Here is a 12,655-nt window from a genome sequence, read left to right on the forward strand (position 1 = left end):
CACTAATCTTATCTGGGCTCGCGCTCATCTCTCTCGACTGAGCTCGCACTCACTCGTGCTCACGCTCATGTCTCTCGACTGGGCTCGCACTCACTCGCGCTCGCGATCACTTCTCCCAATTGGGCTCGCACTCACTCGGCTCGCGATCACTTCTCCCAACTGGGCTCGCGCTCACTTGTTTCAACTGGACTTGCGATCACTTCTCCCAACTGGGCTCGCGCTCACTTCTCTCCAATAGGCTTGCGCTCACCCGGGCCCACGCTCACTTGCCTCAATTGGGCTTGAGGGTATATGATGGGTATAAAGAGGTATTAAAATCTAGACTTTGACTAGCAGTAGACTTAATTCAGTAGAAAATAGAGCTATTAATGCTATATACCAGTTGTCAGATATAAAAATAAAATAATAAAGATGTTGCAGGGTTTAATGTATTAAACGTGGGCGGACTTTGAGGAACTTGAAATAAAATGCTCCTGATATTTAAATCTTGGCTTTGACTACTAGTAGGACTAGTTCCTCAATAGAAAATAGGCTATATGACTAACGTCATATGGGAGTTATCAGACATCTGAATAAAATATTAAGAGTGTTGCAGAGTTCAATTCTTAAGGAGTCATCACACTTGCAGACCAATACTCATTAAATGAATCTCTTTCTTATTTACTAAGATCAAAACAACTTATGAACAAAAAGCAAGCTTAGTGTTAGTAAATAAGAAAGAAACTTGTTTGAGTGTTTGTCTGCAAGCACGACGGCAGCACTAAGAAGCAAAGCCTAAATATATCTGAGTATGATGATTTCGTAAAATAAATAAATAAAAAAAATCACCAGTCCTGTTAGCAAGCAAATTCTATTATGTAAGTACTCATGCCTTATCATGAAATTATTTTAATGCAGTTGATGAATTGTCAGGCTTATAAGAAAAATTTGGTTCGAAAATTTCCAGGGCCACAATTAGGCTTACTGTCGCCCATGTTTCACACATTAAACTTGCAACATCCCTATTTTATTCTGATATCTGATAACTGCTATACGACATTAGTAGCTCGGGTACTTTCTACCCAGGTATTTGGCCTATTTGTAATTGTAGTCAAAAGCTAGATTTTAATATCCAGGGCATTCTATTACAAGTTCCTCAAGGTCTGCCCACGTTTAATACAACGCAACTCCGCAACGTCCTTATTACTTTTTTTTTATACACCTGATAGATAAGTCATATAAGATAGTAGCTCCATTTTCTGCTTAGGAAGTAACTAACACCTGAATTTCAATATTCGGTGAATTTTATTACAAGTCCTTCAAGGAAGCTTATGTTTGCTATCGGTGAGCTTTTGTCCATCCCTGTAATATGAGACTGTCGGTGAGCTTTTTGCCGGTGAGCTTATGTCCAACACCCACATTACGCATAAGATATCTCTTGTTTTTAACTAACACACAGATTCTTAGGTTTTAATTTTTTATTTATTTATATTTTTGTGAGAAGACAGCTTTAAAAGTAAAATTAGAAGTAGAAATTTAGGAAGACATTACAGGTATTCAACATTCGTCAAATTACAGAACTTATAATAACAAGAGCTAAACGTTTCCCGAAAATCTGCTAAACGTTTGGTAAAGGAAGTAACAGGATCTGATATCAGTGACTCTAAATGTTTTATAATAGCATTTTATAATAACCATTTTATAATAACACAGCTACCTCTGCGGAAGCTAAAAGCAAACCAAAAGGTAAAAGGGAACTTTCTCTGATCCCTTTATATCGGTTTGAATGTAACACAACGAAATAATAGTACTTCAGAGGGTATTGCAATGTCAATGGTCTCATAGGCTCCAGTAATACTTGCAGGAGTTCCGGCCTATCCTACAAGGATGTGCTAAGCAAAGCACTAAAAATTAGAGATTTTTGAGAAATTTTGGTAGTGTATACCTCCAGAGCAATAACTTTTATATATATAGAGAAGGAAAAGTGGAAAAATATTTTCTAATTTTTTAAAATTGTACTTTTAATCGGAGGGGGCTTGTAAGAGAAGTAACACAGATAAAAATCAAAAGACTTTTTGTTGCTTCAAACTAAAAGAAGAAAACTTCCCTACTATATTAATTGTCGTATACAACAATCAGGGCCGGACTTCAGCGGATTGGACCGATTGTTCCCAGTCGGGTCCCGCGCTAGATTGTAATCTACTATTCAGTGCCGTCTTAGCAGCATAATGTTCCCCTGTGGAAAGCAGTGTGGCTCCTATGACTAAATTCTGCAAGTAATACATGCAATTAATACATTCTGCTCGCGGGTCTCTCGGCCAAGTGTTCATCAGACTGTTAGATGGCTCTGTTACTCTTGGCTTGTGAAATACAATAACATATTGTAATACATGTACATCCATGAACATAAACAAGGGAGCGTATAGCCTGTTGGCCTCTATCTAGAATTTGAGGGAGTGAATAGTTTGTATTAAAAGCAATATTTTCTAAAGTTAATTCTGCAGTAGTTTCTTTATTTCTTTACGTTTCCAACTTCCGATGAAAAAATAGGCCTATTAAGTGATATGACACCTCAATGAATACCAAGATGATATAGTCTTAATGCGATTTCTTTACTTGTTTTTCTGGAACCGGGAGTCCCACAATAGTGTTCCCATTCGGACCTGCATCTTCTAAGTCCATTAGATTACTTTTACCCCTTACTTTGAAGCAAGAAAACTTTAATCTTTTAACTTTGTGACTTCCCTCAGGAGCAACCATTACTTTTAATTCTGTATTTGAAAGCATATTTTCCTGCTAAAATACATTAAATATGAATATTTCTTAATTTAGGCCAAGTTTAAGAGTATTAAAACTGAAAATTTGAAAGTATGCGTTGATTATAGCCTGTATTTTGTTAAAACAGCACCAAAAAAAAAAAAAAAAAAATATTAGAAGTTAATGAAAACTCAATAAAGATGTTTATGAATGAAATTTACGTCAGAACATCAGTTTGAGTCAAGAAGTTATGTGTAATACTTTCGAAAATGGTAAGCATATTGTGGTTCTAGTTTTCAATTCATCTGTACATTTTCTTATATATATTAAAAGCCGGTTCTTTAATGGCGTAACATAACGGAAAAATAGAACTTATATAAAATAAGATAATATTAAGAACTGCGTTAAAAGAGGAAATGTAATTATGTCAATTTACGAAGCTATCGTGAAATTTAGAATGTTTAGTCTTTGTTTGTTTGGAGCTTAATATTCTTTTTCATCAGTGAGGTTATATGAGATCTCTCTCGTCTGGAAGATGAGAATACTTACCACTTATTCACAGTGAATCAATATGAATAAGTGCCTGGCAACCCTTAGATATTTCGTCAGGTATGTGCTAATCTTCACGGTAATAAGATTTGATAAATCCGCAATGAAAATATTGACAAACATCATCAAAATCGAGTTGTAACCAGGGGTAAAAATTGATCTGAAAAGGTTGGGGAACGCATGACGTCATGTCATCCCTTGTGCCTATCTTTGTCCACTATATTTTTTAGGAAGTGGAGGGACGCCATGGATATTTTTGGAAGTGGGAGATGACGTCCCCCGTGTTTTCCTTCACTTTTAACTCTGGTTGCAACAAACGACACGCCATCGTTTCAGGGTAGCTTTCGAAAATGACTAATGAAAGGAGGTGTGTGTGTGTGTTATTATTATTATTATTATTATTTTTGTGTTAAATTGTTATCTTTCTTTTTTTTTGATAGCCCATTGACTTATATGAGGAAGTATTTTTCTTTTAAATAGACGAGATTTTACTCATTCAATTTTACTAATTTCTTCTTCTGGCCTATTTAAGGGTTCCTTGCTTTAAAAATATTCAATGTAATATTGTTTTAGTTTTTATTTATATATATATTAAAATTACATAATACAGTGGTTAAATTTCGCATAGAATACATTTAAAGATCTTAAGAAGAAGTAGTCAGTAAAATTAACTGGCTAAAATTCTTTGTTTCCTCATATAAATTAATGGGCTGAATAACCATTATGATGCAAGTTATCAACATTCTTAAGAGTTACTCTTGTTTGTTGGGATTTAAAGAAGCTATAATTAAATAATACATAATTATTTCGCTCGACTTTTCTATGAACGCACAGCTTCATTAGTTGTTAGTAAATAAATTTCCTACTTCGGAAGGTCAAGTAGTTTCCTTATTCTATGATCTCGCACACACACACACAAACAAAAATAGCTTGGGTCATGGAAGTTGTTACTAAAACAACAAAAACAAATACCTGCCTCAAATACCATCCTTTCATAATAGCCATGAAAAAGTCGGTTCTCTATCTAAAGGTGTTTGAAGTCCTCTGGACAATAAAATGACAGCTCAGACCTCAAGAATGTGATTTTTCATTTTGCAAAGTTGTTTAATTCTTCCTTTACAATTCTGCACATGGAATGAATTTCCTATTTTTTGACTCTAAAGCAAATTAGTCCACGTGAGTGTGAAGTGAGCGCGGGCTCGCACTCAACTGAGCTCGCACTCACTCGGGCTCGCGCTCATCTCACTGGACTGGGCTCGCACTCACTCGCGCTCGCGATCACTTCTCCCAACTGGGCTCGCGCTCGCACTCACTAATCTTATCAGGGCTCGCGCTCATCTCTCTCGACTGGGCTCGCACTCACTCGCGCTCGCGATCACTCGGGCTCGCGATCACTTCTGTTAACTGAGCTCGCGCTCTCTCGGGCTCGCACTCACTTCTCTCGATTGGGTTCGCGCTCACTGGGACTCGCGCTCACTAATCTCAAGTGGGCTCGGGCTCGCACTCAATTATTGAGCCCGAGCCCGGTTGAGCGTGAGTGCCGAGCTCACGAGCGTCGGGCTCGCGAGTTTGGACACCTATGCACAGGGTACATACTCGAAGGAGCTACCAGGGTCAGCGTTATCTCAGTGATAGAATGTTCGCTTCTGTGCATGGGGTCCCTGCTTCGATCCCAGCCCACGCCAAGTAGGCTTTGTGTCGGATGCATGAGTTTTGTCGATGTTCAGTCGGTTTTTTTTTTTTTTTCGATTTTCTTCATTGAACCATTTCATTCATTCTCATCATCACTGGCTCCTATAGGCTACAATGCGAGCGGTCCACGGTTCGATTCCGTTGAGTACACGCTTTTCAGGCCAGCCATCTTAAGTGAAGTTTTCGTGATTCATACCATCAAATTCCGGTATGGTATCTAACATAAAGGTCCCATTCCGCTTCCTCCATTTCCCATTCCTTTCTACTTTCCCCACTTCCAAGGGTAGTGTGATCGCCGAGGTACGTCATCCCTCATGATCAGTGCCGGATTTGCGTATACGCTAAACAAGCTATAGCTTAGGGCCCCACTCACTTGGGGGCCCAAAAAATTTTAAGAAAAAAACAACTGATTGTAATGTAATTTCCAAATAACAAGAAAAAGCAAATAAGATTTTACGTACAACAGTAGTGCTTTGTATTATGTACTAGGCTTTTATGAAGCAAGTAATAGGGTTCTATTTCTTAGTCCCACTTGTAATGAGCCCCTGTTATCTAGCCTCGCTTATAATGGATCCTCCGTCTTCCAGTCCTGCTTGTAATGGGTGCTTGTTTCCATTTAGGTATCCATCAGGTTCATAAATTAGCTTATAGCATAAATTTAAACCTAAAATACAATGACATTTTATCGCTGAAAAAGAAAGCTTGACGTATAAAGGGCCCCATCAAACCTAAATCCGGCACTGCTCACGGCGTAATGCTGAAGGATCAGAAATGTAATTCCTGGCCTACAATAGAATAGAATAGAATAGAATATTTTTATTGTCGTTAAACAACATTTGTTGCAATAGACAACGTCAAGAGATTATACAAAATATATACATTGAATATATAAGTACATAACTAGTCACTTTTTATTTTTTAACTCTTTCTCAAATTCTAAAACGCTATACACAGCTGTTTCAATGAGCCAAGATTTACAGTGTTTCTCGAAGTTTCTATTACACATACCACGAATTTCTGTAGGTAGAAGATTATAAATCTTCATCGCAGTGGTGGGACGTGAAACGAAGATTATATTTCGAAGAGCTTCTTTCATGAGCTTAGTTCTTATTTGGTCTAGGAATTAATTCGTGCGGGTGGACAAGAGATGGCGCAACGAACGGAGCGTCCCACAGTTCCGTGTATCCACACATGTGTTGCAAACCCCTGTCATCGCGTATCGTTCGTAGTGTAGGGCAGTGGATTAAAGCGTCAACAACACCAGTTTGTAGTTAAGTGAACATGGCGCAATTTGTGCCTGATAAAGTGTTTTTGCGGGGTGTCCTGCTGCATTACTTTAACATGCAGAAAAGTGCGACTGAAAGTCATCGTATTTTGGTGCAAGTGTATGGTGACCACGCTCTAGCTGAGCGAACGTGTCAGAAGTGGTTTGCACGGTTTAGAAGTGGTGATTTCGGCTTGGCAGACCAAGAGCGAGCTGGACAGCCAAAAAAATTTCAAGACGAAGAATTGACAGCATTGCTCGAGCAGGATTCGTGTCAAACGCAGGAACAACTTGCAGCAGCATTAGGCGTTGATCAAACAACAGTCTCCAAACGCTTGAAAGCCATGGGAATGATTCAAAAGATGTCACATTGGGTTCCACATGAATTGAAAGACAGAGACGTTGAAAGACGAAAAACTATTTGCGAATTGCTGCTTCAACGACAGAGCAGAAAGGGGTTTCTGCATCGAATTATTACGGGTGATGAGAAGTGGATCCATTACGAGAACCCTAAACGAAAAAAGGCCTGGGTGAAACCAGGTGAACCAGGTCCATCACAACCAAAACGAGATATTCACTGTGCAAAGGTTATGCTGTGCATATGGTGGGATATGAAAGGTGTGGTGTACTATGAGCTGCTGCAACCGGGTGAAACTATGAATGGAGAACGTTATCGACGACAATTAATGCGTTTGAAGCAAGCTCTGGCCAGAACACGACCAGAATGGGAGAACAGACATGATAAACTTATTGTTCAACATGATAACGCTCGCCCACATGTCGCAAAACTGGTCAAAACCTATTTAGAAAATGTCGGATGGGAAGTTTTACCCCACCCGCCGTATTCACCAGACGTTGCTCCTTCGGACTACTACTTGTTCGATTGCATGAACAACGATTTGATTGGACAGCGGTTTACTTCTTCAGAAGATATCGAAACATGGGTCTCTGACTGGATCGCTTCCAAGGATGAGGACTTCTTTCGCCACGGAATCCGTACATTGCCTGACAGATGGGCGAAAGTGGTGGCTAGCGATGGACAATATTTTTCTTAAGGTATTTATGTATTTTGTGTTTGTACTACAGCTTCAATGTGTGCGTACCAACCGCACGAATTAATTCCTAGACCAAATAATATCTTCGAATTGTGCTCGGCGTTCTGACTTTTACAGTACTTGCTTGCTTAAAGTCACTCAAGCTTCGATGCGTAAGGAAAGCCCATTGGAATACGTTCTTGTGGCATAGGTAAAGATTGTTTTAACAAAAGCATATATACCCGCTGTTTTTGAACTTCATGTATATCAGTTTCTTATTCCAGTACATAGTCAGTTGAGACGTATGACAGCAGACCAGCCTAAATGATACAAATAAACTTGCAAAAGTTACGTCACTAGATGTTATGGCTTACATATAGGATGCTTGCGGACAGTAGATGGAGGTCGGTGTCTGTAGATATTGATGCTTTAGCGGTGATGGGTATGCACAGAAACAAATGAATGTTTTTATGCTAGTGTTTATATATATATATATATATATATATATATATATATATATATATATATATATATATATATATTATTTGATTTCCATCTTCCTTTTAGTTCCTCGTCATTTCAAAACCTTTGTGTAAAAATTTTACTCTGAGTTCACCTTATTGTGGCTCAGGTGCTACACCGTTCTGATTTTGATTTAAAGTGATATACACTGTTCTGTATACCAGTCTTCATTTTATATTTTAGCGCAAAACGTTGTTTTTACAAATATTTTAAAGTAAGTCTGCGAATATTTTGATTTTTCGATTTGCTGTCTGCGTTTGCATTATGCGGCTGCTCTGTTGGTAGTGGACGATTTGACGTTTACTTATACAGTAGTCGGGGCCGCGGTGGCTCAGTGGTAGAGCGTTCACCTCTGGTGCATGGGGCTCCTGGTTCGATCCCAGCTCGCGCCAAGTGAACTTTGTGGTGGACAAACTCCGTTCTCGGGGTTCTCCCGTTTCCTCCCACTTTCTTCATTCCACCATTTCATTGATTTCTCATCACCACCGTCTCCTTTAGCCTAACAGGCGTAAACGTGAGACGTAAAACTTAGAGATTACATTTCATTTTTTTATACAGTAATGCTTCCTTAGTTGGTTTCCAGTAATGTCGCTTACTCATTTGTGTGTAGAAAATAACTTTTTTTTTTAACATTATCTTCTCTGTAGTTATTCGCTGTCTATACAAAACTCAGTTATTCAAAGTGAAAACTGCACTACTGGAATATAAATCAAAAGTTGATCTTTATCTTATCATGCTAGTGCAGAAAGCACTACGTTAATAGTTGGCATACCGGCATGGTAACCTGGAGAACCGGGCTCGATCTCACTTCAGTTGTGCACTTTTCAATCCTTGGTTTTTGTTGCTAACGTAAATTTATTCTACGTAATGAGCCTTCCTTTGGTGCTCATTAGGGATCGTAGCATGCTAAAGTACACTAATGAATACATGTACCAGTAACGAAGTCTGTAATTACCGGCATAATGTCGACAATGTTCATCCATGTTTAACGCCGCATAAAATGATTGATTTAGAAGAAGCTTCGATTTGGTATGTTTTTTCTAAATGTAATCCATACAAATATATGTATATTGTGTCTGTATGATATATCGGATACGCTGACTGAAGACAGACCTCATAGTTGAAAGATAACACTGACCCTGTACACACTTGGTTCAAGTGACAATGATGTCCTTGACAAGCTGTGTCCTCAGTCTGTTGATCAGCCAGTTCTTCTTGTATTCTGTTGTTGGTCGTTCTCTAGTGACTGTTCTAGTGACTTGAGTGTTCTAGCTCTAGTGACTTGAGCCTCTTTCTTGAGTGTTAACATATACTAACTAGTACGTTGGATGGAAGTAGTCGTTTGTCAGACCGAAGTGTGGATTTGCCCTAAGGTCCTACTAAATCCTAATGTTTTACTGTCTACGTCTTGCAACTTCAATACATGTTCTCTGTTATGAATTTCTAAATAGAGGTTCGTATATAAAAACTGTTAGAATGTTCGTTCTTCGCATAGGCAGAATAAAGTTCATGAAAAAGATATGAAATATTTGCATACAACATTTTTATGATTTGAATTGTTGGGGCCACGCTGTAGCTTAGCGTTCACCTCTGGCGCATGGGGTTCCTAATTTGATCCCAGCTTCCAACAAGAAGACTTTGTTGCGAACTGACACCGTGTACGTGGTTTTTCTAGGGTTTTTTCGTTTCCTTTACCCAACACGACAGAAACGTGAAGAAACTTAAATATTTCATTTCATTTCAAAATACTTGTCAATGCAAAGTTCAATCTCACTGACATTACACTTACAAGTGCTCCTTAAATTGCACCTGAAAACTTTTCACACTGTCAAGGTAGAAAATGAAATTAAATCTTTGAGTTTTACGTCCGACGATTATGCCGGTTAGGCTAAAGGGGACGATGATTATGAGAAATGAATGAAATGATGGAATGAACAAAGTGGGAGGAAACGGGAGTACCCTTAAGAAACTCACGAACACGGTGTTTGTCCACCACAAAGTTCACTTGACGTGAGCTGGGATTGAACCCAAGACCCCATGCATCAGAGGAGGACGCTCTACCACTGAGCCACCGCGGCTCCCACCGTCAAGGTAGAGTCTAAACATTTTCTCGCATCTTGAAGCAGTGGATTCACTCCAACCCATGGAAATCGTGAGGCAAATTTGTAGTCAATCCCCATCTCCCCGAATGATATGTTTCGAGAGGCGCCTATAAATGTATATTGTCAAAGTTCGTACCAATCTAAATCGTTTTCTTATACTGATATTGACATTTTTGTCCGTTATGTGGAGATTGTTACTCAAAATGCAAATCTACCAAATTGAATTTTCCAAAAGTATGCTTTAAATCTTTTTTTTTAAAAAGTGAGATTAGTAAGATAAGTTTCGATATTTAGCCAAATCGTCTTGATAAGATATTCATATTGTGTATTTCAAAATATATAGTATACAAATTTTCATGGCTATATACTGAACGTTTCGAAAGAAACTCATAATTATAATATAAAACATTTCAATGAACCTAGGAGAAGAAGTAGAATTACTCGAAACCCCATCTTTAAAATTGTCAACTCCTAGACCAGGAATAGGTTTATACCCCCTGTCCGCCCTCTTTGATCTTGAATTTCAGAAATTTATTTTATCCGTAGTCTAGAGTCTGAGGAAGACATTTTAAGGAAATTTTAATTACCTGCGCCCGCTTTGAAGATCTACTGAGCAGCGAAAAACAGTGCAAGCCCGTTTTCTCCTCTTAGGTTCACATTTCGTAAAACTTCATCCTACCCACAGTCTAGAATTCAATGACCAAATTTGTCCAAAATTTCTCAAATTCTTTGCCAAAGAGTTCCAGATATCTGGTAAAAAAAAAAAAAAAAAAAAAAAAAAAAAAAAAAAAAAAAACCCTCTGTGAACCCCTTCCCCTGTTTTAGGCAGAGATCTGAAACAAATCTGAAAAATACTGAGAGGTGCACTAAATGTGCAAAATTTCAACCTTGTAGGTGGAAAAGTAAGCCCGCGAAAAATAATATTCCCCAAATACCACAGATTCCCGTATAAAACAGAATCTCAGGTAACAGTTTCCTGATACATCCCTATTTATCCTAGGAGCATAGTACGTACATCATTTTCTTCAGAATAGAACAGCCTTACAAACGGTACCATTCATATGTCTCCATCTGAGCCGGGAAAATCACGAAAAAAGCTATATTTTGTTAAAAATATCCTTTTTTTAAACATTTTTGCCCCTCTGGACCCCGCTGTTTCCACGCGGAGATCTGAAAACATCCCCAACAACTGCACGTTGTCTGTGCTTCACCAAATAACTTTGAGCAATTCTGCGCGTGAATCCTAGCAAATCAAAAGTATCTGTTTTGTACATATTCATCTACCTATACAAGCGCCATGCGTTGTTTGACTCACGCTCAAGGGGAAAGTCAGAAGTGGCCAATACCACTTTTTGCCTTGCATATTGATTCTGTATTTAGCAATATTTTCGTCTAGACGATCCACACCTCCCATATATTGATTGTATAGCGCAATATAGAATGCCTATATAGTTCTCTTTTTAGCTTGACTTCATCGTCTTGCTTTCCTAATAGGATTAACACCAGCCTGATTAGATGTCACTGTGACTACATTGTTGTTGTATCGAACAAGAGTACTTCCGGATTCAATATCGCTTACTTGATCATAGCTCCCCCTAGTTTTTTTTTTATTATTATTATTATTTCTTTTACATCAAGTAGTGGAGCTTTTCGAACCCTGTTAACGCGAATAGGGCCAGTTCCATTGTAGCCGAGACTTTTCAGTTCATCAAACAGAGGCAAAGATGTAAAATAGTCGTCAAGAAACGAGTTATAACTATTTCCCTTGGGAAGAGAATAAATAAGGTTCAGTACAACTGAGCCACCCACTCCGAGCTCTGGTTTAATGTTCCCAGTGCTAGCACCTTGGTTTGGAATACTTTGCATCAGATATCCAAGACGAGAACACAGGCACCATGCCTTGAAACCAAAGGTAATTGGTTTCCCATGCAGGTGTTGCTTATTTGCATTGTATGGTATCATAGCTTCGTCGGTTGAAATATTTATGTCCCCATAATAGTACTTTTCCCATTTTGAATTTAATAGTGTCCAGAGAGGCCAAATTTTGGCAAACTTACTATCTTTCTCTAACAGAAGGTTATCACAGATATGGAAGTTCCCAAGTCATTATTTGAATAAACCTATCTCTAGATATGGCGTTTGCTATCGCTTTATTATAACACTTAAATTTCCCAATACATTCTAAGTCTTGGACCTTGGGAGTATCCAGAAACTAACAAAATCCCCAGAAATACTCTTAACTGTTACGTTCAAATTCGGATTACCTTTCTGAAATGCGTAAAGTCTTGTTTGATTACATATCAAGAGAAAAACCTCGTTATAAAATAACTCAAAAAGCTCTACAGGATTCCAGTCTCTCTCTGTCAGAAAACTATTAAGATCCCACTCTTTTTCTGATTTCGCAGGTAAATCAATGTTGTCCACTTTCTTCCAAAGTCATTATTCTTATATTTTTACGAGGATTATATTTCTTACATGACTTTGCAGAAGGCTGACTTTCATTAGATGTACCAGGTTTTGGAGCATCATTATCTAACAAACTCTTACCTATAAATTCTTTTCTGAGCTGGCCGCTTTGCATTATCGTAAAAGAAGCTTCTCTCTTAGCGAGCAACTGAGTTCTCGAAAGCCCCCCACTCACTATCTTCTTCCGAGAACTCTTCATTTTCTGGTGGTGTAATGACAATATCTGCAGCGAGAATATCTTCTTCGGTAGCAAGTATAAGGATAATTTCGTCACCAGTCAAACTTAAAAG

General features: G+C 38.3%; 1 long non-coding RNA gene across 5 annotated transcripts in view; it reads left to right on the forward strand.

Annotated features, from left to right (window-relative positions):
* Positions 1-12,655, forward strand: part of LOC145674374 (uncharacterized) — a 212,882-nt gene that overhangs the window by 107,448 nt on the left and 92,779 nt on the right. The window lies entirely within an intron of this gene.

The sequence above is a fragment of the Thermobia domestica genome, chromosome 17 (genome assembly GCF_964235325.1).
Source record: "Thermobia domestica chromosome 17, izTheDome1.hap1.1, whole genome shotgun sequence".
Lineage (NCBI taxonomy): Eukaryota > Metazoa > Arthropoda > Insecta > Zygentoma > Lepismatidae > Thermobia > Thermobia domestica.